Below are 27,452 nucleotides of genomic sequence, written 5' to 3'. Positions count from 1 at the left end.
CTTTGACAGACCCACTATCCCTGCCGGCAGTTCAAAGAACCAGCGTGAGTGCAGTTGTAAACACCAAGGAGAATGGTGTCCGCAAGAAAATGTGAACTAAATGACAAGGCCTGGGTGAGGACAATGCATTTCAAGTTCATTTTTCTTACACTCTTGGGTCTTATTCTTACCTTTGGAAACGATGAAGGTTGGACTAGCCACTGACTAGTAAAAACTTCCACCGAAAGGAGTGTTGTGTAGGTAAAATTTAAGATATCTCGCACATTTTCAAAGTTCTGTGTGGGCTGATGCCCTTCGAAGCTTCATGGCCATTGATGTACCCTTCAGTATTTTGAGATTCCAAATTCTGGTGAAAATTCTGGAGGTCTTATACGTAGGCGTGTTGTGAGTCCAGGCTAAATCATTCATCATGATCGGAGTGGGCGGTGACTGGCATGAGAGGCCTGAAGTGGACCGTTGGACTTGAATTCAACAGCTATGACTTCCGACAGTCTTTTCCGTTCTCCGGTTATGTGGAGTTAGAGTACAGCTAAGTAATACACTGTATCTTGATAACGGCGCTTACCACAGGTTGTCAGTTACATTGTGATTAAATATGTTTCGTCTCGAATTGCTAAGAGTGTTTAAAAATAAACATTTAATGTTTAAATGAGGCATAGAAAATGATGGATAGACGAGACAATTCGACCGATAAATTCAGAATCGATGACGACAATGAATTAAGTTTTAGTCTTACTATTTTCCTATTTACTGTAAAGTGGCAACCAAAGGCTAAGTATTTACCGAGCAGGTGTCTCGACTTCGCATAATAAAATCAGTGACTAAGGTAACAAGGACTAATTACCTGTTGAATTTGCTATAAACGGTAAGAAGAGGAACAGTCATGATCAAAGGTAAATTGCTTGTTGAAATATAAGAAACGGATTTTCGTGGATGGGACCACTTTTTTCAAAATTCATTTAAATGTGTGATCAAGATCTTTATATATCCCAGTTCGGGACGGTTTTTAACTAAAATGTTTAAGGTTTTAGTACGAAAAGGAAATTGTCTTTATTAACGGAATGACTTACTGTAAACAGGGTCATCCAAGTCACGGAAGGCCATTGTGTAGATTTTTTGCCATTTTCTCTGGGGGGAAATACGCGGAACTCTAACACGAATTGGAACTGTGCATACAGCAAATTTATACACATACTGGACCATGAACAAACTATTTACATTCGTAAAACTCTGTATCATCTGTCAGTAATTAAAGCAAAGCTTTCCAAATTGCTTTTAATCATAATTTACGACTACCCGTGACAGCTGGAATCCGCAGCCTCACCCGCCAGTAATATATTTCATTAGTCAAGGGTTTGAAGGAAAAATCAGGAATTTCTCGCTTCTAACCGTAAATAAATTAGGAATTGAGAGCGTTTTCATTCATTCGCGTCCTCTCTCTCTCTCTCTCTCTCTCTCTCTCTCTCTCTCTCTCTCTCTCTCTCTGTAGACCGACATTCTCTCACGTAGCGCAAGTATAGGAGAGGCGTGTTAGGCTGATTCACATTATGACATCACGTCACTGACACATTACGTCACGTCAAAGTACGTGAGAATTTCTTACATGTAATCAAATGGACTTGTTCACACCATCAAGCACACGGCGGCCACCGTTACATCACGACACGTTTTCTTGGAAAGAATATTTTGACGTGACGTGACGGTGCTTATGCAAGTTTCTTAACGCTAAATCTGAGTCGCTGATGTTGGGCACGAACTGAACGGGAATGTAGGCTAAAGGATTGTGTGAATACAAGGCACGGCTGATGGGACCGTGACGTGATGTGTCTTTGACGTGATGGTATAATGTGAATCAGCCTTAAGCATAACCTGCATGCGCGTCGTGACTAGTATTGGTCGATGAAGCCGTAGTTGTGTAAATTATCAATTTAATCTTTGGTAGCCAGTTTATATGGAAAGCTAAGCTATCTATACCGTATGACCTTCGCTTATTTCGACGATTATCTCTGGAGTGAATCATCTGCACAATTCCCTAAGTCAGTGGTTCTCAAATTTGTTGGTATCGTTACCTACCCCGGCAGTGCAGTGGCGTGATAGATCACCATTACTCCTACCCCATTCCTCTTCAGTTACGTGAAGTTATAATATAAAGAAAAAAAAATTTCTTCTCTAATGTATTTTATATGTGAGAAATTAATTTTACTTTTACTGCAGTCTTAAGAAATAAAGATTTTAGATTTTAGACATTATTCATTTGACAAAAAATTAAGATTAAAGCATTGTTCCTTTTATTACAGATTGGAATTAAAGCATTATTTCTTTGGTAATTAATAGAAAATAAAGAATTATTGCTGCATTATTAATGGGAAACATGGTATTTACTGAATTTTCCTCCAAAGAACTATTACTTTTAGAAAGTGCCTCGTTACCCCCAGAAACGGCTTCATTACCCCCACAGGGGTAAGTACCCCTAGTTTGAGAACCACTGCCCTAAGTGGTCTCGGGTAAATAGTTGTTGAAGCTGATGGTACCCTATGAGAGAGAGAGAGAGAGAGAGAGAGATTATTCTATTTGTGCTCCTCAAAGATTTTCGGACTGGAGTAATATTGCCCCGTCATTAAATATGTTTTTCCTTTTACTTCATCCGCGCATACACGCTAAATCCTTATTTGCTAGTCTTGTATACCGTTTCTCCTTTGATCTATCTTTCATTTCCTCCTGCGTAGTTGATCGACGAACCATTATTGGACTACAGCTGTGAGATGTGATTTCTATACCGAGCTGGTGGCTTTTAATAACCTCATTCCCTTTTTGGTAGCTCGCTCCACCGCCTGACCTATGACGTAACAGGTTTCTCTGTCAATCGGCCAGGTGTGGTAGTCTCCAGCAAGGTATTAGCCACTTACAACGTGTTTGATTTTGCACTGGAAGAGCCGGTGTTCTGATATTGAAACGCACAGTCTACAATTATTTCTAACAATAGCCTCCAGTGTATCTACTAACTAGTTGTGGGTGCCAGTTATGCTGTGGTGAGATCAATAGTTCCTGTGGCTAGTCTTGGAGTGATACATAAGTGTTTTGTGAAAGAGGTAAAGCTGTGAATTTTGAATCCGTTGTTGAAGTGTGGCATCAAATGAGGAAGTATATGCTGCAGTTTTACTTGAAGTTTATGCCATTGTTTTAGCATTTTTTTAAAGAAACCTCTTAGTATTTGCTTTCAAAAAGGGCGAGACGCCGTTCTTTGGAAATCTGTAAAATTTGCTGGTGCTGTTGAACCTTTTATAGGTCATTTCTGTGGTAAGGGACTGATAAATAAGCATGCTTGCTTGAATATTATCCTAAGAGGACATTCAGCAGGAGAAAAAGACAGACTATTTCTGAAGTAGTTAGAAATTGTCACTGTTTACGTTGACGGTCTGTATGTAAATTACGGTGTTAAAACTACGAAGTGCTAAAGTTAGAAAAAAACCTAAGACATCCTAGCCCATGTCAAGGTATACTTAATGAAAGTAAACCGCAAATTGGATATTTTACTTCGTTGGGTAACTCTTCATATTCTGACAGTTTAAAATGGCAGCCTTGGAAACATTGCAAATGACGGTACTATTAAAGTTCATATATTGTTTTATAGCTATTATATCTTAGTTAATATGGCGATTATATTCGAACTAATACATTTAACAGTAACAAATAAAACCAAGTTGTGCTATGGATGATTAGCTTGCTTTTGTTGCAAGTATATGCAAAATGGTTTCTTAAGTGTGCTTCCAGTAACTTGTGTTACAAGTAAATCTGCTGAAAGGGGTGGGGGACTAAGTTTGGCTTTGTAGCCTATGCAGCGTAGAATGCAGGAAAGTAGAGCTCGGTATTATTAAACAATTAAGTGCAATTCTAGTTAGGTGAACAGACATTCGTCCATAACAAAAGTTGCTTCTGCTTCGAAACTAGAATGTAGGCATTTAATCTTCATTTTAGCTTAAACCTTGTACTTGAAATTTTTGGTCTTTTGGGATCTGAATTTATAGAACGTAGCTGGGGGTTAAACTGTAATTTTTTTTTTTTTTTAGGTGACAAAGAATAACTTGTACGGGTATATGAGGCTGTACTATAAAGGAGTGGTTCTCACTGTACGTCAAAATTGTCTTGTGTTTCGTGTTATTTTTTCTAACGGAATCCAGCGACTATTTATAAGGCCATTAACAAGTGGAATTCAGTGGTCTTTATTACATTACCCTTTAGGATGTATACGTAGGTAATGTATTTGTAGATTCATAGTTCAGCAATAGTCTACATTTTTTAAGAGGACTAGTTGTAGAACAATTTGAATTTGAAAAACTAATGGCCCAGAAAACGAAGACCCTTCCTAATAATCTGATAAAAAATGACATTTGGTAACTTTAAACAATTATGGGCCTTTTATTTTAAGACACTTATGGTTAAGCAATATTAGGACCGTACGTTGGAAAACTCACAAATGAAAGGAACAAAACGGCCATTGTTTACTTGTATATGTTAAAGGTATGTCAACAGTAGCCTATTCCACTGCATTGAGATAATTTTTCTCTTTTTTTGTATGAAGATGGTTATTTCAACCAATAATGACACCTATTTTTTAAATGGAGACAATACTAGAAAACCTTGCGGTTGCTTTACTTCATCAAATGTGTATTTCGCAAACTTCCCATACTTTTACCAACGAGGAATAGGGTTATGTTAGTGGCAATATTGTTCTTGTTATTGTTTAATAATAGGTTTATTTCAATTTTAAACACATGAAATAATTCATGTCTGCAATGAAGGCAACAGATTTTATTATATTCTTGAGAGAACTCATTGTTAAGTACAGGGATAAGTAAAAGGTCATTTAGAACGCAAATTTCGCGAGGAACTCTCGTCTCGTATTTGTTGTACGGCTTACCTTTTGAGAGCAGTGAGTGTTTGTTTATTCTGACACAGGCTCTTGGTTCCTGAGCAGTCTGTGAAACGTGCGTAGGTCTCTAGTTATACCGGGTGTGGAATGAAGATTTGTTTACTTTAATAAATTGCTAAATTAAATTGCCCTAGACCATTGAATCGTCAACTATGCGCAGTAATTAGTTCAGTTGGCTTTTTTTTTTTTGAAGATTCGAGTATTTGTACATGGTCAACCCTGCTTAAATAAAAAGTTGCAATGAAGCAACAGCGTTAAACACCTAGAATATTATAAATGAGGACCTAATAATTTTTTCCCGTAAAATTTCGCAATGGATTTCTTGGTCAAAATAATGCAAACAATTTTTTTTGTTAACTGCTGAGTTTTTTTCAATGGTAATACAGTGACTAGTAAGACAATGACTTGCAAAGCCAGTTATGAAGATTACAGGTTTTCTCCACATGAATTTGTGTATGGGGCACTTCCTGGCAGGAGTGGTATGTTACACAGTATTTAGTCTTATACCTCAGAGGCAAAGAATATACTTTGTGATTCCGCCGAAATAGCGAACAAAAAGCAAATGGGTATCTTAAATATCACTGACAAAAGTTGCTCCCAGTTGACTGAAGACTGCCTGCGAAATCTTTGAAATGACTATTATAGACGTTAGTGCTGTTTGCTGTTTTTTTTTGGGGGGGGGCCGATTTTAGTTACAGAAAGTAACGTTTAGGAAAATGTAAGAAATATGGTTTACTGGATTGATTTGATCATTCATGGATGTTTAAGCAAAATATTTATGCAGGACCGAAGTCTCTACCTAGGGTCATCTGCCTGTGGTGGTGATCATAAACCTTATCAGCTACTTGGTAGGATTGTTTCATCCGCCATTTACTGATGAGACTTTATATATTCAAAAGAGCTATGTCTAAATTTTTATCATTCATTGTCTTTTCCAGTGTCATTTGACTTTTCCAGTGTTAGTTGACAATTCTAATTTTAGTTTATGTATTTATTAACATATTCTAGTTGCTGACTGAATTACAAGAAGTTGAACAGGATTTTCAAAATATTTAAAAGGCCTTATCTTCACGAGTTGTTTTCTAAGCTTTCCAAAGGGGATAGCAGTTTATTCTAAACTTATTTTAAAGCATTATGAATCATAGTTGTAAACTTATCAAGGTTTTTTTTGTTATTCTTTTTCCACATTCTCTTAAACTTTTTGTTGCCTCAGTGCAAATAATAATTACAGGAACATGCAATATTTGGGCAAATCTATAAGTTTTGAAAACCTGAATAGGAAGTAGTCGTAGTTAGTGATGAGAATATCGCTGGAGATAATTTCCCTCAACGTAAATAAATTAGTCAAAATCTGTATTTCAAAAGTGATATATTACCCTATAGCGAAACGCGCCCCCTACCTCCCCTCCCCTCTCAATTATACTGTAGATGCCTCAATTGCCCGGTTTAGTTAGTTTTGTCGGATCGTTGCGACTTAAAACTGACATACAGCAACACCAAGGGAAATTATTTACTTCAAGGCTACGAGTACCTTTATAAACATACGCAGCATTAATAAGACACTTGATATTTTAGGTATTCAAAAGTTACTGATCTTTGGACTTGAGTGCTCCGTAGGGGAGTAATGCCGTCAGTGCACCTCATACGGTGCATCGTAGGCATTACTTAAGGTTCTTTGCAGCGTGCCTTCGGCCCCTAGCTGCAACCCCTTTCACTCCTTTTACTGTACCTCTTTTCAAATTCTCTTTCTTCCATCTTACTTTCCACCCTCTCCTAACAATTGATTCACAGCTCACCTGCGAGGTTTTCCTCCTGTTACACCTTTCAGACCTTTTACTGTCGATTAACGTTTCTGCTCCGAATGACCTCATAGGTCCCAGTGCTTGGCCTGTGGCCTAAATCCTATATTCAATTTAGCTCAATTGGACTTAGAGTGACGTCAGTTTATTTTAAACTGGGCTGGACTGAGCGCAGACTTTAATGATTTGAGTCTAGCTGGAAAACACTACAAATATATGTATCATGAGGCTTGTGTATATAGAATTTCTTTTTGACAGAGGAACTTGTTTATATCTGAAAATATAACTTGCATTTGGAATTGAAATTAATCAGAGAAGGCTACAGTTTTCGTTGAAATTGTCCATATTCAGCTTAACTCATACATTACCACTCTGTACCATCGGCCAAACGAAGAAATCACCCCCCACAAAATGCCCGTGATCATTAACGTAGGTTAATCAATTGAATGCACTTCATTTCATTACGTTAAATGGGAGTTGAAACAAAGGCTACTAAATCTGGATACACTGACCATTACTTTTGTCTTCAAACAGTATTTAGTGATGAAGTGACAGCCGTTGTCACCCATTCGGTCAGAATTGTAAATTCATGTGGGCAGACTTTTTTGGACTATCATAATTTCGAGATCGTGTTTAATATCAGAAAATAATGATAATTTTTCACTTCATTGAACATTAATGAAGGGTATTTAAACGTTTAATCATTATAACTGGGTTTGGATTTGAAACAGATTTGAATAAAGGCTGAATTATGTCCTACAGCAATATGAAGCATTGTAAGTTTTTCAGTGCCCCAAAGCTTCGAAATTGAATAGCTCTATTTCTTTGTAATACTGGCTTGTTCATCTCAATTCAATTGTATTGACCATTCTTTTCTATTCAGGAATTAATGTAGAATAATTTTTTTTTCAGACAAGACTTCGTTTCCATTCAAGTCGTCTCGATACATCCATAATGTCGATTCGATACATCTCTTTCGATACATCAGTCGAGTCTAGATCACTTCAATAGAACTAAAGAAAATAGGGTTACTAAGAAAATGGGGTTAATTTCGACTACTGGAGCGCAATACTGCTTTCTTTTTCACTGCGTTGAATTTAGATAAAACGATTGAACCACCAAATCCAATTCCTTTAAAGAACACAAAAAAACCTTCCTACAAAGAGTTTTTGTTAGTCAATGGTATTTTGAATTTTGTCTGTTATTAGCGTTAACATTTTCCTTACCATTTCATTCATAGAGCGAGATTCATTACAACTACTCTGTTAAAAACTTAATCCTACTTTGCTTTTTGTAGTGAATTCAGTAACGAAATTATCACTTGAGACTGATTGAGATTTTGGTGTAGTATATATAATGAAGTCATCGCGAACGGAATTGTTGAGCAAGGATAATTGTGGAATGTACACGATAATTAGATTTTATATAGACTACTGTACTTCGGCCTTGTTTTAAGAAATAAGTTTGTACACTATAACGTATGGCTAAATGTTTGTTGGTATAAAATTGCGGTTATGTGAAAGCAAATCCAGTAATGTCTGTAAAAAAAGTTTTCTTCTTTAGATTACTAGTATCGGAACGACTTGAGTCGTATCGAAGTGACGGTGCATCAAAACGACGTTTCAGATGTATCAAAACGACTTAAACGAGCACAAGCAAACTAGAACGAGACATGGAGCCGTTACATACCAAAACACTATTACTACTACTGCTACTACGACTACCACCTCTACAACTACTATCGGACGCAGGAACTATTACTACCGGCACTTCAAAATGGCATTCCTTCTCTCAGCTTGACCAGCGAACAGAGAACTGATATTATGAAATGGGTAAGCATATGTATTTTTCACGACTCGTGTGGCTGGATGGTTGATACCAGTGCTAAGAAGTTGACTTTTTCTTCTGTTTTGTTTATTAAAAAAAAACACTTATTCAATGCCATTATTTTACTCGTATTTACAAGTATGGAGCCTGAATTTAAATAGGTTAATCGCTGGAAAGTCTCTGAAAGTCAAATTAAATAACTTACACGTGACTGCCTTCAGGAGCTGGCTCCGTTTAGATTTTGTTTGAACGTGTTGTTGTGTAGTTTGTAAAAAGTGGTAATGCCAAGCTTGATGTTTTCCACAGAACATTAATTCTCGTAAGCCAGGTTCATCCTTCGATTCTGATTCGATGTTCGTTATTCGTGCTGAATGACACATTGCGTAGAATCAAAATGGTTATTTTTAGCCATGGTATCAAAAGCTAATAATTAAAAGCTAGCTCATTGAAGCATCATGAATATATAATATATATATATATATATATATATATATATATATATATATATATATATATATATATATATATATATATATATATATATATATATATATATATATATATATATATATATATATATATAAATAAATAAATATAAAATCTCGACCGGTTTCTGAAGGTAATTAATGACTGAATTTCTTTTACAGGTCTGTGGCGGTCATCCTCAACATAACGGATAATTTTCTTTGGAGCAATTTACCTTAACCTCAGAAGATTTCAACTGCATCTGTACACGATGCTCCGAGAAGGGCAAACAGTAGGACCAACCACAAATGCCAAGGTTTGTCTTAGTTGTCAGCGGTAGTTGTCGGTTAGCCAGTCCACGAACGTTAGGAAACGGTTACCTTTTAAAGTCTGGTTTTCTTAAGCAAAGTGGTTTCAGTTTGCTCTTTATAGAAATATATTTAACCTTAATGTAAACCTACTGTATCATATGTTAGTGTTTCTTCTGCATTTTGACCGTCTCCCTTCCATTCAGGGGTTTTCGTAATTTCAAAAAAAGCAAAACTGGACATGTGGCGGAATAGTTTTACAACCAGTTAGAACGAAAATCAGTTAGGAGGAGGTGATAACTACAAGATTCACCAAGCTTTGCAAGCACTCTAACCCAGTTTCAAGAGTGTTTTGAATTGAATTCAATTCAAATGTTTCATTAAATGGACTCCGTTTGCCTCACTCAACTTATGAAATTGCTAAATGATTTGAATCTTTTGGTTACCTGTGTTTGGGTGTATTTTAGGACATAAATGCAACACGAAGTCACTTCTCTACTCTCTGAGAGGTTTCTAACAGGGCTAATGGAAGACAATCAAAGGCTCTTTGGGACATCATCTATCATTTGGTCTCTTTTGATAAATCGTCTTTGCTAAAGGGAACCCCTGTTCAATTATGCTACATATTTCATTTTACAACTCATCACCTTTCACTATTATGTTAGCTGTGCTCGTTTAAATAACTGAATGACCCTAACTACTTTCTGGGTACGTCTATCATTTCTGAATGCTGTGCTCTCTCTGTTTGACACCCGTATTGTACAACCATCATACTCGGTCCTTACATTATATGCAATATGCATAGCCTAAAATCTTCAGCTCAAACCTAAAACAGAGCCGAGGTATTAAATGGGTACTAGCAACTTATAATTAAATTCATTGTTATGCATACTGGTATGCATGGATGGTTCCTGAAAGGACAGGCTCATAGTTTTATCTTTTCGTTGCAAAAGACCTGTAGAATTCTTAGGGCCTGGTTGTTGCGGATGACTGATCGCGTCTCAGGTAGCCTACATTGAATATGTAAAAGAAGTACACCATATAGTTTATATATTGCATTTCTGAAAATGGGGCGGGACAACCAAATGAAGTAATATTTTTTGTTAACTGACCTAGTTGTTGGTAAAAGAGAAAAGGGAAACCTGTATTTTAAAGATGGTTTGTCACTGTTAAAACTTACGGATTGCGCGATATTACAGAATGGTCTGTGGTAAGGTTCCTCAAAGTTTTCACGGATGAGGTTGAAAAACCTTACCATTTTACTTTTCAGTTTTTCAACCAAAACTTTTTCTGAAAAAATCTCAATGAAAACTTTTAACAGTATAATGTTTTGTAAGATGGAACTCAAAATAATAGTGTTCTTCTGACTTACCTGTGTAAGTACCACATGGGAAATAGTAAAATAAGTTTCATCGAGGAAATTAGGTCTAAATATCGTGTACAGTTCATAGGAATTTGATATTTAGTTTCAAAATTTTTGTACCAAGTGACATCCGAACTGAACAGCTTTTGGCTGATGTAATACTATAAGTTTATTGATAACAACAGCAGCTGAATAATCTTGCCGGTAAGTGTCTTGTCGGGCAAAACAATATATTAAAAACATTCTTCGAATGCTGTGTCGGAAGAGGAGTTTGTGTTCGTTGGATCTTGTAGTATATTTTCTTGCAAATAACACTCCATTACGTATAGTCCTGGGAATTATTTTCCTTATTTTAATCAATGTCCCCCCCCCTGCCCCAACACTTTTTCAGGGAGGGATGTCGGTGAAATTGTCAATTGCATCCAGGAAATTTGTAGTTTATCAAATATTTAAGTATGTTTTGCTTCCTACAGAGAATTTTTTTATTTGCAGGTTCATTACTTTGGCTACTCCTAGACGCTCATTCTTTCATGGAATTATTCAACACAATGCTACAAGATGGGGGGAAAAATGAAGGGGAAGACGATAAATGGTTATGATAAAAAGAAACAGCTACAATTATATCAATTGTCCCAAATGGTGGCGATGGTGATGATGACAAAGAGAACATAGCATTTCTGAAAGATAACCACTTGGAACTTGAAGATCAGATATAATTAAAATTGATATCATACGATAAACCATGCAGATCGGCAATACATACATTGGAAAAAGAAACAATGAAAAAGAGAAGAAAATCGGAGGTAAAGAAAGGCCCAATATAAATTTGTAAGGGGTACAAAATTAAGAAGTAAAATAAGGCGGCTTATATTGAAAAATCCGAGGAATGAAGAGAAATAGTTAGAAAGGTTTACCGAAAAATGCAAGAGCCAGCCTCTAAATGAAACTTGCAGGGTAAATATGCCAAGTCTGAAAGCAAACATTAGGGGAAACTGTAAGGACTGACTTGATGGAAAGAAGAGGAAGTCAAAAACAGAACGTTTATTCAGTTGCAAGAAACTAATAAATAACTACGGCTTATAAGAAAGGCATTGAAGGTAAACTCATGACTGCATGAGGGAAACTGGTTAGTTTATGGGAAAGAGATAGATGTGTAACAAGTGAAATACACACCCAGCAAGAACTATATCAAGTATATTTGCTCCCAGATACACATGAGTTTGTGGAGTAAGCCCTGAGGAACCATGAACCAGAAGTACTGTACAGAGGCTGCTGATGAAGACAATTCAGAACTACTGTACAGAGGCTGCTGATGAAGACAATTCAGAACTACTGTACAGAGGCTGCTGATGAAGACAATTCAGAACTACTGTACAGAGGCTGCTGATGAAGACAATTCAGAACTACTGTACAGAGGCTGCTGATGAAGACAATTCAGAACTACTGTACAGACTGAAGACAATTCAGAACTACTGTACAGAGGCTGCTGATGAAGACAATTCAGAACTACTGTACAGAGGCTGCTGATGAAGACAATTCAGAACCACTGTACAGAGGCTGCTGATGAAGACAATTCAGAACTACTGTACAGAGGCTGCTCATGAAGACAATATAGAGTGCAAGCAAGACAAGAAATAACGGCACACTTTGATACATAAAAACTTCGGAAAAGTTTAAGTATTCAACGAGGCCAGATGAAAAATTGTGTGCGCGCGCTCACCATTGATAATAAGGAACAATGGATTAATTCATGGAAAATGCTGCCTCCACTGGGATAATAGAACTTGGCCTCTTTTGAAGAAACTGTATTCAACGACAACGGATCATCGAGACAGATACAAATTACACGATATTCTTTTGACCATTCATCGAAGGTTAAGCAAAACTGTAGAAATATACAAACAGATTGTCAACACCTGAACTGATCAAGATTTAAAGAGTAACCCTTTAGATCTTGGAACTGGTATAATAATGCATAAGGAAACACGTTCACGTAACGATATACAAATTATAGGTAAGGAGAAAATTAGCTTTAAGGATTGCCTATGATTTTAGCATGTACCTAAGTTAGATGAGCAGAAATATCTTGCGGTGGAGGAAGAATATGAGGCTAGTGAAATGTGAGACATTTCAGTAGATCAGACTGTTTTGATGTACGTGGCTGTTCAGAGTATTTTATAATAAAGGAACCATCAAGAAATACAATATTCCAGTACTAAGAGCAGTAACACATAGGTGCATGGATGAGTATGGGTTAACGGAATCAGGTTGAAATGAAAATATTCAACAAAAGCTTCTGAAGACATGGTACCTAGGGTGTTCAATAATATTGAAGAAAATGAGAAAAATTTTAAGTGTTCATGACAAAAGGTGAGGTGGTTCCTTCAAGAGAACAAGGATACAGTCAATCAAAACAAACGGAGATAATCGCCCGATAAGCCAAAATAGAGGGACGTACAAATACGACACCAGGAAGAGACAGACCTGCCTATCAGTTATGCCATCGAAACTTGCATTATCTTAGGTGAGTGTTGGCGTAATTATTTAATATTAAGTCTTATCGTAGTTTCTTTGGAGACTTACGTTCGAATAGGGTGAACCATTAAATTAATTTTTGGGGGGAACAGGGTATTAGGGATCTAAAGTAAACGCAAGAGGTGGCATAAAAAGAAGCAAGAATTTAAAGGCTCCTCATAGTGTACTACATGGAGATTTCGGAGTAGCTAAAAGGAATGTAGACTGAAGATAATCATGAGAATGAAGTTTATCCGTACAAGACTTATACAATGGGAATTTGACTCTGAGAATGGACTGCTCAGAGAGTAAAAAATAACAATTCCTTAGTTGCTGCAGGGAAAAGCCGTTTAGTTTATGATGTGTAAGGGTGCTCATTCCCAGTTATAGTAACTTCCAGCATTTTTGTAGGGGAAAACAAACGTTCTCTCCCTCAAAAGGGTCGAATTTCTGTACACCAAAGAAGACTCATTCAAGACAGTCCAAATTTTCAGGAATAATGAACTGCTGAAAAGGAATAGGTTTATATCCAGATCACTTAGGAAGGGAGAGAAGTTAGGCCTAAAGAGTCAGGTGATGAAAATGACTAGATCGAACATCTCTCTGAAGGAACTCAGAAAGTTTTACGGAAAAGTCTGTGTAGAAATCTAAGGTCACTGCCAGGTTAAGATAACCGCATAAACTACTCTTGACTTAAGAGAACTATGCTGTAAAAGTTCATTGCATGTACATGTAATCTAAATAGCACAGCCAGCCACCCTTTACAGGTAGGGCTTATGAACTAAATGCAATAAAATCCGAACTTAGTGAATTTTCTCTTCATAGAAAAGGATGGTTTTAAAGAAAGTAGTCGCTACCACATTGATCTTAGCTACGTTGCAGCTGTTTTTTTAAAATTTAATGAAGCATATTTAGTTGAGATATACACCTTTGAAATATGAATTACTTTTATATGAAGAGATGGTTATGCTTTGAAAGGATGTTAATTTGGAAATGTTGGTATCATTTAGAAGTTAGTTCACATTTCTAGCAACTTGATGTTGGCTCAGCAGCTTTAGGTGCATTGAAAAGTACATTTATTTCAAGGCTTTTCATATCTTAAGTGGCTTGAAGTGACGTTATCAGGACCTGATTAAGTTTCCCTCTTTTAGGCAGACTGTTTTGGAGAATAACAACCAGTACACAATAATTAAAGGATGATAGGCCGTGCCCATTGTATACTTGAGTGTGTCAAGACCCACCTGTCTTCTAGATGCCCAGCAATTAAAGATAAGACATCGATGAACCTGAGTGAAATACCATTGTTTTCTATGAACGCCAGTTAAGAATGATTGTAAAATTGTGTGGCTTTACAGAGTCAAGATATGGGGCTTTTAGAAATAAAGTATCGGGAACCTAATAATGTGCTGCACGAGTGGGTAGTCTGTAGTAAATATCTTTGAAATAAAGCCATTGAATTTTGTAAAATGTAAAAAAAAGTGATAAGGGGTAAAATTTTTGGCTATAGACTTCATGAATAATATAGTGAACATATCTCCAAGGTTTTATCGGTTGTGCTTTAAGGCTATATATATAGTTTGCAAGTTCCTGAAGGAAACATTTACGAATATTGAAGAAAATAATACAAAGAATCGTGTAGTTTCGCAACAGTCGTTTAATGGTCGTTGGGAAATCTATTAGGAGATATATTACAGTGCTTAGGCGCAATAAAAATAGGACGTACGTTTAGATGGAGCCGAAACTGCAGATATAGAGGATGATTTTATAGAAACTGAAAATAAATGCAATTTAAAATTTTGGACTTGTCTCGAGCGAACAAATAGTGAAAATAAGAAAGGTGAAACAGAAGTTAATGAACAATCAGTGCCAGTAGATCTTGGAGTATTCTTAAAAAGGGTGTAAACAAAAAAAAAAAAAAAAGTATCAGTAATGGCAACAGGCGAATGAGCTAAGAAAATAGAGCTTTCCAGTATTTATAACGTTTTCCTGAAATCTTGGTATTGTGGAATAATTCTCAAGCCCTCTTTACTGGTTTGGTAATCTCTGCAATTTTCCGAATTATTGTGGATTACCTCTGGTGTATTATATGAAACTGTGTGTTATTTGACATGTACTGTGATAAGTTAGTAATACCAGTAGACTACTCTTTTGCGAAATTAATGGAACCAAGTAAAGTAATACATACTTAGAGAATCTGGGACAAATCAGACACTGGTGGGACATTGTTGGTGCTAATGAGTTTCAGCACATTGTGAAAATGTGGAAATGGTCTTATACAGGTTGTGCTAGGCATAAGTAGCAATAATAATGATCAAACAACTGATTCAGATACTATTTATTGTATTCTTCAGGTTTAAACTCACAGAAGGAAAGTTCTGCCTTTTTTTTTTTTTTTAGACTGAAATATGCATTGCGGTGAAAATGTAGTTTCTATAGCCGCGACTTAGTAAAAGTAAAATTTCCTTGATGAAAGACTAAAGCCGTTTATCACAAGTCTTAGATACCTAGACTCACTTTCCCAGTTATTAAAAGGGCTCTTTGTATAGGGTGCTTGAGGCCTGGTTTTGACTAAATGCCATGATTTTATAATTCGCAAGCCAAAAGACCTCACTCAGCGTGGCAAGATGTAACACTACTTTCTCGTCTTTTCAGAGAATCGAATACAGCTTGCAAGACTGAATGTGGCAAGTCACATCTTGGAATTCACAAGGCAAGTTGAATAGCTACAGTCACATCTTGGAATTCCAGAGGGCAAGTTGAATAGCCACCAATCACATCTTGGAATTCCAGAAGGGTCTGCTGTGAAAGAAGAGAATTCGCTTCAAGAAACAGCATTTTTTTTTTTTTGAATTTGCATATTTTGCCGGAATGGAGGGTTATTCACAATGGTATCTGTTGGCAATGAAAGAGATAAAGCAAGGACAATGACCAGATTATCATTAGTGCTGGTTATAATTGTGCTTTTTGTATAGAGATTATACATTTCCCCCCCCCCCTTTCATTATCTAAACTAGCAGGGGGTCAAGTTTGTAAATTCTGTCATTCTTTATCAGGGTCATAAGTGATTATTGACCTAAAATTTAGTGGAGTTCATTATTGCTTATTGTCATTTCAACATTTTGAACACTTCTGTCTTAATATCCCTCAAATATTCACCTTAGCTTTCAAAAAACCCGTCTCTTAGTATAAGTACCTATGCTTAACTAATATAACGCAAGACCTAAAAGCTTAATAAGAAATCAATTCTAAATTAATTTTGATATCATTCAGTAACTGGGACAGACTTGGAATTGGGGCTACGAGATGTACGAGAGAATCTTTAAAAGGCAGCTAGTTCAATATTATCCATAAGACATGCTGAGAAAAGTTATCAGGAATTATTTGTACTTTATTCGAAAATATTACCTATCCTACGAAGGTAAGTACCTAGCACGTTCTCTGCCATAAAACTATTCATAACTAGACGGACTACCAAAAAATCAAGGAAGCCTAACAAATGAAGTACTTATTAATTATACTGATACCAAGTCTTATAAGTTTAATATTAGTTTGAAGTTAGTAATGGATATATTTTGCCGAGATTAGTTTTGCTATATTATATAGAGATTATACATTTTCCTTCCTTTCTTTACCAAAACTAGAGATTAAGTCTGTGGAATTCTGTGAATCTTTATCATGTCCATAACAGTACCAATTGACACAGAATTTAGTAGAGTTCAGCATGGCTTATTGTCATTTCAGAGTAAAAACTTTTAGAATCTTAACGCATAGGTTTGTCTAGCATGTTTCAGGATAAATATTTTTACATATATTTCTTTCGAGAATAGCTCGGCATGATTCAGCATAATCTTTTTTTTTATAGCTGTTTACTTTCAGGTATCAATTTATTCAATTATGCATACAATTGCTCTGTATTTACCTAAAGTTCATTTAAATATCAACTATCTCAGTGTTTCGGAGTATAGTTTTTTTTTTGTTTACTTTGTTTAATATCACCTGTCAATATCTTGGTATGTCTGAATATGCTTTTTTTTTTTGCCAGATTTCATATTAGTTTAATATAAACAATGAACCAGCAAAGTATGTTTCAGGATATATGTATAGCTTTTTTATACATAAGACTTTGCAGTTTAATGCCATCTGTCATGACATTGTGGTTCTAAGTGAATTTATTAGTTTAATATCAGTTATCGGATGGCTCATTGTGTTTCAGAATACCTAGTTTTAAACTTAAATTTCTTAGCAGCTTAATATTTGCTATCAAATAATTTAACATGTTTTAGGACACGTTTCCACTGGAGTTTCGTAATCAGTTCAATATTAGTTCTCAAACTCAGTACACTCCTAGATACATGGCTTATTTATTTTCTTTTTAACTTAAAACCTCGTTAGTTTAATACCATGGATTTTAAATAAAAATAATTAATATCAGTAATCAGGTACTTCACCATGTTCAAGGTTACGTGGCCATTTACTTAAATACTTTAATTTCTGTCTAAAGGTAGTCGTGGGTATATTTTGTCTAGTGCACATCAAGTAGTCTCTTGTATGCTTAAGGATATTATTTTTTCGTTAACTCGATGTAATATCAATTGTCAGGTAATTCTCAATTTATCATACATACCCATCTAGCATCCAGTCATTAATTGTTCAATGTAAAGTCATCTGGGTACAAAGATTATCCACCCGAGCTCTCGTGAGGTAAATAGGTCATTCTAATTTCTAATAATTTTCGTGAAATTCACATACGATAAATATCAAGTAACTTCATAAGTCAGAATGAATAAGTTTCACTAATTGTATGGAATTTTTTGGTGGACGGAAGTGTAGTTATGTTATGCACAGTTGTATTGCATACAACCTGCGATGTACTACCTTCATAGAACAGGTAAAAACAATCGACTCGAGTATAAGTGATTCCTGATAACTTTAACCAGTATGTCTTATGAATAATATTGAACTGGTTTTTATTCTTAGTAAGGACTAAGGTTAAAGCTTCTTGTGTACTCGTAGTCTCCGTTCCAAGTTTGTTTCGTAATTACTGCATTTTATCCAAGTTAATTTTTAGGATTAATTTCACAAAAGCTAGTAGGTCTAGTGTTATTGTTATATTAAACATAAGTTCTTGTACTTAAAGACTCAGGTTATTTGAAGGTTAAGGTAGATACTTAGGGGATATCACAGACCAAAGTGTTTGCGTGTTTACGTTTCTGGATAAGAAATACTTGGAGTTTAGATTAATTTTCATTTTAGATTTGTTAACAAATGGAGGATTTGCAGTAATTTTTAAGCGATAATACGAACGTCATGAATTTGTACTAAGCCTGCCATGAAAATAATGTATGTTGTTAACATCAAACATAAACTGCATCAAAAATGAATATTCTAAGTACAGCTGTGTATCTTATCAAGATCATTATTATCATGGCATTTTGCATATTTCAAGACATTGCTAGTATGTGAAGATTCCAAACTGAAAGTTTGGTATTTTAACAATATTTGCAATGTATAAATGAATAATTAAACCATAGGATCCCTTTTCTGGAGAGGTCTTGTTCGTGAGGGTTTTATTATGGCGTGCATGAATTAATAAACAAACTGAGAAGTACTCATTCAGGCTAATGTTACGTAGATATAATTATCTTCAAGTAGATAATCTTGAAAAGTAGCCAGTATTTTTTGACAAAATACTCGACATTTTTAGGTCTTCGCTGTAATTTCAGTAGGGTGGACTTCTTAGTTGTGACAATTGGTATTTAATGAAATATAACTACTATTAAGCTGTTTAACGAGGCAGTTCAACGCTCTTGTATCTGTTGCTCTGTAAGGGTCGCACAACAAAGCTTGGGGTTGGCGTGAGAAAGAAGAAAATTAAAGGAGTTGATCAGCTAAATAAATGTAAGAGACTAAAGGGAATTGATGGAAGCAAAGGGAAGATATTCAGTAATCGTGGGATTTTTCCTATTGTACGCTTGCCCTTGAAATGATTAAAAAAATTCATGTCACAATATTTTGATTATTTGTCAAAAGGGCAATTCTAACGCTTGAGAGCTGTCTGCTTAGGAGTAAAATAATTTCAATGTATGTATGTATATCTTAACTATGGATTACTTAAGACGATTGTGAATTCATGCTCATTTCTGGGTTGTAGATTTCATTAACTCTTAAATTTCTGATGCTTAGCAGTGTCTTGACATATGGATATATTTTTTTTTTGCTTAAAACATATATCTTTGTATGTGATTGTTGATACATTCTATGCAATTCCTATTGATTTAAATTTGATCAGATCAAATTACTGATATTTGAATACTGAGAGAGTATTGTAATACTAAAATGGACATTGATTTTGTTGTACAAGGACTTCTGTATTTCAGCCTTTGGCTCACTTTCTCATCAAGAGCCTTAACTTTCATTTTGTTAGGATGGGTAACTAAGGGGTAGCTAGGAGCCTTTGCTGGCTCTTAATACAACAAAGAAAGCCTAAAAAGGATTAACAAAAACTAGGAGTTCCAAGTAATTCACAAGAATATAATTGTATCTAGTGTATTCTTTTAAAGGTAAATTTATAAGTTTAACGTATATTTTGAACAGTTAAAAATCTAACGTAAATTTTGAACAGTTAATGTCTCGTGTCGTGATTTAAGTCGAGTTTCTTCTTGTCATGGTTGTTTAGAGGAAAGGCTTCCAGCTTTTAGTGCTAAGGACAGAGTTAGAACATAAGGAGTATCGTTAAGCATAAATATATAACTGATAATTCAAGGGAAAGAGTATGAATTATTGCTCACTAAGAGAAGTTGAAGTACAGAAGTCCTCAATATTTATACTGTGTAAAAAGAAAACTGGAAAGATTGTAGATAGAAATTTGGAAAGATTTACAATAAAGGACTCCATGGGGTCAGCACTGCAGTGACCCGGGGAGGGAGTGTCCTCAGCAGGAGGTAACCAGTCAGTTTGTCAAGCTTCGAAGCCGATTCAAAGAGCTGTTTTCTAAGCTGACAGCTGATTGCCGAGATGGGAAAGGCTCTTCTTCCCTTGTGCTCTGCCAGATGTATTCCCGTTTTCTCTGTGACTGCTGAAGAGTCAGTCCCTTTTAATGTGAAAGATGGTTATGCCCAAGAGTTAGGGGGTTTAGGACAAGGTTACCGATGAGACTAGCCTAGGCTTAACGTTCATTTTATGACTGTTTTTGTACGTAGGAAAATGCTTGCTTGACATGGCGTCTCGTGATGTGGTATGGTGAGCCCGTAGATTTTGCCACCAGAATTTAGTATCAAAAGGTGTATAATGGCCACAAAAAACCGTGCTTCATTTTTCTTCTGTAACGTGTAAGAAAACCTACAATTTATGAGCATTTTGACATTTTGTTTTCGGTTTAAATTTGCTTTCCACAGGACTTTCTACCACATCAAATTACAGAACATGTGTGTTCTATTTCTCTCATAGAACACCGAGGAACAATGAGCAAATGACCAGTGGCTAGATGCATATGTTTTAGAATATGTTAGCCTTTGTGCAATTGACTTTGTAGCCGATACAATTCTTACCTTAGGGCTCTGTGGAAAACTTTATTTGTAAATGTGTATGGATATGGCTATTTGATCTTCCTTCGGAAATCTTTATATCTAAAACTGGTTTATTTTTACTATGGATAACTGAGTGAAATTAATACGTAGAGTTGGACGTGAAAATACTCGGTATGAATGACTTCTGGTTCCTCGATTATTTTTTCAAGAAATAGCGACTGCTGGGAAATTTCTATTTTAGCTTAAAGTTAATTATTAGATTCCATTTTTTAAATTCCTGCTTCCTGGCCGAGTTCATGAACATTTGGTGATAAGGAATATTTTAATTTGCAAAACATTTACTAAGTATAATAAGTTTATTTTCTGAGTTTCCGGTTTTGCTGAAGAGAATTAGACTGCTTCTGTTACATGCTGCTTGTTTTTCTTTTATGGGATTTTACAAGAAACTTTGTTTTTCAGCATTATTGCTAAGTATTGCATATAATTTACATCCAGCCAGATGTCTTTAGATATATAAATTATAATTTCAAAACAATTAGAGACTTAAAGTTATCCTTTTGGTCGGTGATATAGCATTACTTTTAATTATATTTCGGACACATGCCGTCGTTTCAAAATGGGGTACCAGCTTGGGACCTAAATGCCTCCTCGTTGAGGGCTAACATTTCATTCGTGTACCTGACATAAAGGAGGGCTAAATACCGCAATGGCCAATTATCTTTTTTAGAAGTCTGTGTGAAAGACCTTACAAGTTCATAACATAGTCAGTAATTATACTAATAAGGGGTTCATTGCGGATCTGGGAGGAATTTTGATGTGTTTGGCCTAGAATTGACAGAAACGGTTGACAAATCTGATAATGTAATTTGTAACTGAAGACTTTGCCCCACTGGGAAAGTTGTTATATTCTTAAATGCCGTGCTAAAAGGTATGTTGAGAGTTTTGTGGTTCTGTAGAATATCTAAGTGTTTGCACAAGGAAAAAACTGAATTTCAAAAACAACGGTTTTCACTGTTATCCAGTCGGCTAAAAGGACACTGTCTACGTTTTTATGTTGCTTTCAAGTTGAAGGCTTAACTGATATGAAGTAATTCCCATTGAAAGCTAGGTAAAATTCCGATGACAGTGAATGTTTGCATAAAACAGTTGCCCTTGCCTTACAGAATTTATTTCTATATGGAATGCCAATATAAAGGATAGTTACTTCAAAATAGGATGATTTTAATTAATTTCAGGTGTTTTCTGGATTTCTCTGAAGGATTGTTGGCAAAGAAATTGTGAAAATATTCCACAGAACCTAGAATTAAAAATATATGTCTTTAACTTGGTGTTATGTAATGGTTGTGCAGTACTGTCAAGTTCAAAGTTTTAGTGGCCTTTGATATGCAAGTAGTGTTAGAATTTATCACAATGACAAATGTTTTTACGTTATATATCTGGTCTTGGGTAACTTGAATTTTCTTTAGTTTATGAATTTCCTCAGTGTTTACAGAGATGTCGTTCGGTTCGTGTTGGTGTTTAAAAAATTTTGATCCTCTGGACTTTTGCAAATGCCGAAATTGACAATATTTATATGGCAAAGACTTTCAGGAAGCCTTCTGAAGAAGTAGGATTTAGGATTCAGGTTGTTTTTGACTGAAGTTCGCGCCAAATGAGAAAAGTTTGGTTTTAAGAAGCGTTAGTAAGGGGGCGTGATTGTTGCTCACTTAGTTTTTGGTAGTACTATTTTGGTGATCAAGAAATCTTGATAATGTTTAGATTTAGAATATGATTCTAAAAGGCAGACCATGGTGGAATTTCTGATTCGGTAAGTCTTTCTTCATGACCGTCCAGTTTTGGGCCAAGAAAGAGTTAATTTCACGACGTAAATTGACTCGAAAAGCTGTTTGGCGAAAGTCAGGTTTTCAGATATTTTCAGGGGCTAATAGATGTGATATTCAGATGTTAGATGGCGACCGTTCGGTTTAGTATTCAACAATTTGATGGTTAAAAAGGAGTCTGGTATTCGGAAACCACTTACTCTTATTGACTTGAGTTTTGCATTTCGGTAGTTCTATTTTGCGACGGCAGAGTTTATCATTGTGTTAGTTTGTGAGAATTTTTGTTCGTATATCAGTCTGCATGCTCCTCTTTGATAGTAATTTGGGCTTCAGACCTTCATCGAGTTAATTTAGGATTGTTTTTAGTTTTCTGTAAAAGAAAACTATTGAGATGGTTTTGTCTGTCCGTGTGCGCTTTTTCTGTTGGCCCTCAGATTTTAAAAACTACTGAAGCTAGAGGGCTGCAAATCATCCACCCTCTATTCATCAAACCTACCAAATGCAGCGTTCTAGTCTCAGTAGTTTTTTATTTTAAGGTTAAAGTTAGCCATGATCGTGCGTCTAGCACCGCTATAGGTGCCAACAACACAGGCCACCACCGGGCCGCGGCTGAGAGTTTCATGGGCCGTGCCTGAGAGTTTCCTACAGCATTATACGCTGTGCAGAAAACTCGATTGCGCCTAAGAAACTTGGGCGCATTTTTTTACTTATTTACCGGTGATAGAATTGCAGTTCGTCCTCATTTATCAATTAAGATCATGGCACGAGGTTTACAGCAAAGTAAAGCAAAGTATTAGTGTTTGAAACAAGTCGAGAATTCAGAAAACCTTTATGATCAGTCGAGCTTCAGGAAGTCTTAGGTTTTGATACATTTTGGTTTAGAAAGTCTGTCAGTTCATGAGAGTTTTGGATTAAGAAACTCTGTAATACTCTACATTTCAGAAAGGTTGGTAATTGGTAACACTAAGAGGTTTCAAAAACTTTTTTGGTATTTTGCATTCAGGAGTTTTATGTCGTGAAATTTTTGCATTCATATTGTTCGTCATGGTTTTTCACTTGTTCAATTTACAAAATCTGTTACACTGTAATGTTTAGTCTTTCAGGAGGTCTTTCATGATACTTTCGTCTTCAGACAGTCTTGGTTTTTTATGGTTTTGCCTTCAGGAAGTGTGTTGGTGTGCTATAATGTCATGGTTTGAGAGCAATTTATGAAATATCGTTAAAAAGTCTTGCCAGCTTGTGATGTAGTTGTACTCAGGACGTCTGAACTTGAGTTTTTTCCTATGAAGTCCGTTTTGGGTTTTTTCTTAGAAAGTCTATAGTTTTGTGGGACTTTGCCGAGAATGTGTTAGTTTTGTGTGTATGTGTTTTGTTTAGAAGAACTGTTGGTGTTTTTTGGCCAGAATGTATATTTTCAGTATTTTTGCTAGGAAGTCATATTGTGTGTGTGTTTTGTCCTGGAAGTGTGTTAGACTGTGTGTGTGTGTGTTTCGTTTTGCAGAGTAAGCTGTTTTGTATTTTTTGTTAGACCTTTTGTTTGTATGTTTTTAATATGAACTCTGTTACTTTGTGGGCTTTTGCTGGAAATACTGAAATTTTTGCATGTTTTTAGACAGCTTGTTAATTTATATTTTTTCCCAGAAAGTCTGTTAGGTTTTGGTTTTAGCTAAATAGTCTGTCAGTTTGTGTCTTTCAGCTAGTTTGTCAGCTTGTGAGATTAGTCTATTGAAATGTATGTTAGTGTGTCAGTCATTCTTATTCGAGAGCATGTTCATTATTTGGCTTATGGTGTCTCATGACCCGTGAGTTTTATGCTGAGAAAATCTGTTTGTGAATGGTTCATCAGTCAGTTCCCGAGTTTTATGCTTAGTCTTAGTTCATGAAAGTGTGTTTGTGAGTTGTGCAGAAACTGATAGTTCATAAGTTTTTTGACTTGAGGAGATTCTGTAAGTTGTTAGTTTTGCTTGAAAAACTTGTTACTTTGCAATTTTTCCCTGTAGGTTAGTGTGTTCGGGAGTTTTTCCTAGAACATGTCGGTTCAGGGGTGTTTTTTGCTCAGGAAGTATTAATTTGGCGAGTTTTATGTCTTAAAAGTTTGTAAGTTTGGGAGTTTATCAATGAATCCTGGTATACTGGGAGTGTTTTTTTTTTTTTTTTGCCAAAAAGTGGATTGGTTTAGGAGTGTTAGCTCAGGAGTTTTTTTTCCATAAAAGAGTCAGTTTGGGATTGTCTTTTGTCTAAAAAAAATGGTTATTTCTGACTGGTTTTTCCATGTAGTATGTGCAAGTTTGGGAGTTTGTTTTCCTTAGAGAATGTGCTAGTCTTGAAATTTATTTTGCTTAGAACATATTGGTTTGTGAGTTTACTTAGAAAGTGTTATTTGGGGGAAGTTAATACCAATAAAGTGTGTGCATGTTGATCTGAAAGAACGTTGCCTAGAAAGTGCATTTGTTTGGGAGAGTTTTTTCGTCTTGCACGTTTTTTGGCTGGAAATTTTTTTTGACTTTTTGGCAAAAGAGTCTTTTAGCTTAAATTTAATCCATATCAAGAGTTAATTTAGGAGTTATGTCTGAGTTGTTTTGCCTGGGAAGCCTGTCTGAGTTGTTTTGTCTGGAAAGCCTGCTAATTTGAGGATAATCTTCTTGGGTTAGCGAGTTAGTTTTTCCAAAAAGTGGATTGGTTTAGGAGTGTTTTGTAATGCAATGGCAAGAATATAGTTTTAATATTTTCTTAGAAATTTTCGATGTAAAAGTTGACTGTATATTCAGGCTGGAGTAAAAAAACTGAGGAAATGCAAAATAAGTCACAACAACAGGAATGAGTCTCGGAGTTGATTTTGACTAACAGACAATATATATATATATATATATATATATATATATATATATATATATATATATATATATATATAATATATATATATATATATATATATATATATAATATATATATATATATATATATATATATATATATATATATATATATATATATATATATATAAAACTGGATCTTTACTAGATAGTAACCCCCAAGGGTTTTTGGGGTTGTTATCTAGGACTAATATTTCTTGGGGGTCATTATCTTTATGATATTTACAGTCTTTTGTTTATGTTTTTACGGTCATCCCCAACGGGCTTTTACTAAACACGCTGCAAAGGTGGATGCATACCGGGTTAAAACCCTTGGGGGTCACTATCTAGTAAAAGATAAAAAAAGTTCAAGAACTGTTACTTTTTTACGAAATATGATAATGTTACGTATGGCATCCTGAATACTGACGAAAAAAAATCGGGCTTACAGTCATAGAAAACGGGTTTTGTCAGCTGCCAAGTCTTGAGGTATGACAGTCAGTGGCTGTGAACTTTGAATGAAGTTTTTTCTTTCTACCGAGGTTTTGTTGGTCATTTAAGTAACGGCAGTAGGAACATCCCAGTGGTAAATGTGAAAAAAGGAAATGTTCTTAGCACTGTAGCCTAGTTCTAGTAGGCAATATACAGTACAGTGGAAGGCTACTGTGGAATACTTTCAGGCCGGCTCTGACGAGCAATATGGTGCTGCAGTTTTTAGACTAGTAGTTTTTTTTTTTAAATTAGAATTACAACAGAAAACTTTAGTCCTGCTTAAGATGAGCAATATTAAACGCCAGATATTATATTGTAAAAAATCGAAGGTTAGAAAACAAAATGCCATTACATCTTAATTCCAAACACACCCCCACAAAATGGCATTTTTTTTTATAATTACCTGGCAATGTAATGAACCTGAGAAGGCATATCACACACAACCTAAAGTGGCCTGGTGGTCCACGTGTACGGTGAAGGTTGACGTTAGTCCGACCTGCTGTCCTGCTGGGGGAGGAAGAACTCAGGGCAGGAGGACATTAGCTTTGCACGTCTCTGACCATTTACCTGACTCAATCACGTACATTGAATGGTGCCTGGCCGTAAGACGATTTGTTAGGCATTTGGGTCACTTGTCTGCTTTTGGGGGGACTGCATGTGTCTTAGTGTAATTAATTGCTTTTGTTAAAACAAAGACTAGAGGATGACTTATTTCAAATAAAGTTAACTGAATATTCTTGTTCCGTTTAATTGTGAATTTCCTGTACAGCTGGTGTTCAGAAAGGCATCTGTGAATATAAATGATCATTCATGCTTAGCAAATAAATGTGGACAGAAGTAGAAAGTAAAGTAAACTGCTGTTAATGTAGGTAGCACCACATTGATTATGCATTGTTTCAAACTTGAAAAAATAATAAACCTGAGTATGCAAGCTTCAAAATTTAGTAGATTCATAATTCGTGTGCATACAATTTCGTTGTTCAATTTTTGGCAGTGTAAGTCATAACTGGATAACAACGCATGCATTATATTGAACTAAGAAGCTGATCAATGTGCAAAAAATCTAATTAAAAGGTGCTGCTTTTAAGATTCTGGAACTCAGTATGTATGTAACAGTAAAATTCAACTAAATTATTTTATTCCCATAAAGTGTAACTAAACTAGTTAAATAACACATTTAAATTAATTAAAAATGGTAACAAGCAATGTTATTAACTAGACACATACGGCCTATAACTTCATTGTCTCATATAAATATCAGTAAGCTCCCTTCAAGTAAATGAGGCTCTAATCGAGTGACTATAGTGTTTTTAAAGTACAGTAATCAGCTATATTGTACTGACAAATCTATAGGTTACTTAAAGAACGAATTGTGGTAGAAATAAAAATTCAATATCGGTAACTTCAGATTTGAAAGTCACGTGAGACTTGTTTTCGAAGAATCTTGAAGTCATTCATATGATGTATTTCTACGTCTAGGGTGGTGTCACAGCTGCGTATTTTCTGACTATTTTAGCATTTTGCCTTCACATTTCACATCAGGTAACCAGTGCTGG

At 35.5% G+C, this 27,452-nt stretch overlaps 2 long non-coding RNA genes across 3 annotated transcripts; both read left to right on the top strand.

Annotated features, from left to right (window-relative positions):
- Positions 1-11,916, top strand: LOC136843866 (uncharacterized). 2 transcript variants are annotated; one of them, XR_010854705.1, is made up of 4 exons: positions 1-114; positions 7,642-8,561; positions 9,204-9,337; positions 11,185-11,916. It is a non-coding gene; the product is annotated as an uncharacterized lncRNA (long non-coding RNA). The 2 variants fall into 2 exon arrangements; XR_010854706.1 differs by lacking the exon at positions 1-114 and adding an exon at positions 2,879-3,089.
- A 267-nt stretch (positions 11,917-12,183) lies between these two features.
- On the top strand, positions 12,184-18,200 carry LOC136843865 (uncharacterized). The gene is made up of 2 exons (XR_010854704.1): positions 12,184-13,216; positions 15,859-18,200. It is a non-coding gene; the product is annotated as an uncharacterized lncRNA (long non-coding RNA).
- Positions 18,201-27,452: the final 9,252 nt, after the last annotated feature.

Source organism: Macrobrachium rosenbergii, chromosome 12 (assembly GCF_040412425.1).
Source record: "Macrobrachium rosenbergii isolate ZJJX-2024 chromosome 12, ASM4041242v1, whole genome shotgun sequence".
Classification (NCBI taxonomy): domain Eukaryota; kingdom Metazoa; phylum Arthropoda; class Malacostraca; order Decapoda; family Palaemonidae; genus Macrobrachium; species Macrobrachium rosenbergii.
Note: the sequence above shows the minus strand (reverse complement) of the source record. Positions and strands in the feature narration are given on the sequence as shown.